The sequence below is a fragment of the Moschus berezovskii genome, chromosome 3, assembly GCF_049115385.1.
Source record: "Moschus berezovskii isolate FMDL1 chromosome 3, NW_MosBer_1.0, whole genome shotgun sequence".
NCBI lineage: Eukaryota > Metazoa > Chordata > Mammalia > Artiodactyla > Moschidae > Moschus > Moschus berezovskii.
The window spans coordinates 121,991,153-121,993,907 of record NC_142462.1 but is presented as its reverse complement, the minus strand read 5'-3'; the positions used below and the strand labels follow the sequence as shown (position 1 = coordinate 121,993,907).

General features: G+C 56.3%; 2 non-coding genes across 2 annotated transcripts; both read right to left on the bottom strand.

The window, feature by feature from the left end:
* On the bottom strand, positions 1-72 carry TRNAC-GCA (transfer RNA cysteine (anticodon GCA)). The gene has a single exon. It is a non-coding gene; the product is annotated as a tRNA-Cys (tRNA).
* Positions 73-1,276: 1,204 nt separating this feature from the next.
* Positions 1,277-1,348, bottom strand: TRNAC-GCA (transfer RNA cysteine (anticodon GCA)). Its single transcript has one exon. It is a non-coding gene; the product is annotated as a tRNA-Cys (tRNA).
* Between the last annotated feature and the right edge of the window lie 1,407 nt (positions 1,349-2,755).

The window sequence follows — 2,755 nt, the reverse complement described above, 5'->3', positions numbered from 1 at the left end:
AGGGGGCACCTGGATTTGAACCAGGGACCTCTTGATCTGCAGTCAAATGCTCTACCCCTGAGCTATACCCCCTCTTGTGACTAGCCCTGCATTAGCACCTTTTCACCCTTGGCACTGCAGCCAGGCTCTGTGCCTAGCCTTCACGTTGCTGTTTCCACACGTCCCAGGAGGTGGCGAGTCTCCTCCGCTGCAGTCTGCTTTCCCATCTTCCCCCTCCAGCCCTCCTCTTCCTCAGGCCATGGTCATGGCGCCACCCTTTACACCTGGAAAGGTCATTTGAGGCTATACTGGTGTTTCAACCTCAGCCAGCCCATGGGCATCGAGACAAGACTGGGTGTTTCGGGGTCTTCAGTGAGCTTCAGGCTCAGTGCCTCCGCTGCGCTCTGGGGACTCAAGAAGGGCGCTCATGGTATCACTCATCCATTCGTTCACTCAACAGACACTCGTGACGCGTGTCAGGCGCCATGTTGAGGACACAGAGACACTGTTCCTGTTCTTCAGAGTCTTAGTCCGAATAGAAGACAAGCCTATGAACTGAAGTATTTGCAAAGAGTGGCGGCAGCCCAAGCAGAGGGCTGTGCGAGCCGGAAGTGAGAGCTGGGAAGTCAGGAGGGGCTTCCGGAGGTGATGGGTGAGGAATTTGCTGGAAGAAGCAGCTGGAGAGGCTTTCCAGACAAAGGAGGAGTGACAACAACGACACATAACTGGGTCAGGTGTGTCTGGAGCTCAGACAGGCTCGAGGCTGACGTCACACGGAGACTGCTCATCAGCCCAAGAGACACTGTGGAAGTCAAGCTTGCTGCTAATGAGAGGGACTCAGCCATCACGACTGTCAGTGGAGGAAAGCTTGTGACACACAGCACAACCAGTCATAACCTCAGTTAGCTCAAACCCTAGATGTCTAATTCTAGACACGAGTAGGTACACAGGCTTGCCCTTGTAACGTGAAGAACCCCTCTCGTGTGTGTTAGAACACCATTATGGTGTGCCCCAGGAAACCAGGTGGCATAGTGGTAAAGAATCCACCTGCCAGTGCAGGAGACACAAGAGACGTGGGTTCAGTCCCTAGGAAGATCCCCTGGAGAAGGAAATGGCAACCCGCTCCAGTATCCTTGCCTGGGAAATTCCATGGACAGAAGAGCTGGGAGGGCTACAGTCAATGGAGTGACAATGAGTCGACACAACTGAACATGTGCGTTATGGAGTGTCCCAGGGCTTCCTAATTGATTTTGTATTTATCTATATTTACTGCCTGTCACAGCAAAAAGTGTTCGCAAGGGGGCACCTGGATTTGAACCAGGAACCTCTTGATCTGCAGTCAAATGCTCTACCACTGAACTATACCCCCAGGCCTGTGTACTGTCTTAATTGCACCTTTTGACTTTGTTACAGCCCTGCTTCTGGGAGCAGGCAGCTTGCCCCATGACAGCCTGGCTCTCTCTGCATCACTCACTCACTCATCCGCCCCTAAACACCTACTTGCCAGCTTCTGTGTGCCAGACACACCCCTCTCCTTCCATTTCTCTGGCTCTGCCTACCTTGGCCACCCCAGTGCCATCTGCCCTGCGATGGGCGGTCAGTGGCTTTCCCCACCTAACAGAACTGTGATCCCCTCGTCCTCTCCTGCACTAGGACGCTAAGGAGCAGAGGGGGTCCCGCCCAGGCAGGGGCGCAGGGACAAAAACCTGGCCAGGACCCCACCCCCAGGGACAGCTGACTCCCCCTTCTCCCTTTACCACGTGCTTCATTCACCCAGCCCCCTTCATCCGCTCAACCTGCAAATATGGTGGACAAATAAGGTGAGCCAGCTCCGGATTCCTTCTCCAGGAGGAAATTGATTTGCGGACGGGGTGAAACACCATGAGAACTTGCTGGTGAATTCCTGGGGCATGGAAGACAGTGGGCGATAAGCTTCATAGCAGAGGGCAGGCGGCTCTGCTGAGCAGAAGGGACAGGGAGGCAGCTGGGGAGGAGGGTCCTCTCACCCGGAAGGCTGGGTGCTGGTGTGGCAGAGAGCCGGACTCCCTCTCCCTGCCACTGACGGAGCAGCCCAAGCAGGCTTCGAGTCCCTCATCAACCCTTCCCAGGGCCCCATCCTCTCCCCATGGAAGCGTCTTCAGGAGCGTCTACGGGGCTCATGGGCTTTGGTGGTGGTGCTGGTTTAGTCTCTAAGTCGTGTCCAACTCTTGCGACCCCATGGACTGTAGCCCACCAGGCTCCTCTGTCCATGGGGATTCTCCAGGCAAGAACACTGGAGTGGGTTGCCATGCCCTCCTCCAGGGGATCTTCCCGACCCAGTGAGCAAACCCGGGTCTCCTGCTTTTCAGGCAGTTGGGGAAGTAGCTATTTTGTCCAGAAATACTGAAGAGGGACCTAGTTGCCATGAACTGTTTTGTGGCAAGTTTTCCTGGCACCTGAGGTGACTGTACACCTACTGTGCCCTCTGCATCTCTCAAGGCCACTGGGACCCACCTCCTTCCATTGATATTTCCAGCTTCCATGTGGGAAGGGGGATGGAGTGGGAACAGTGGGGCAAGCAGGGTGGGGGAGAGGGGGCACCAGCTCCAGCACAGCTGATGGAGCTGGAACTGGTCCCTGACCAGGAGTCCTGGGGCCCAACCCCTTATATGAGCCCTCTCCCTGGCCAGGCGAGCCCAGGTCAGCCCAGCCTGGGGGGCACTTTCCCTGGCAGCACAGCCTGGCAGAGGCCTAGCAGGAGGTCACTGACCGGCTCCTGCTCCAAGTCGGACCCCCA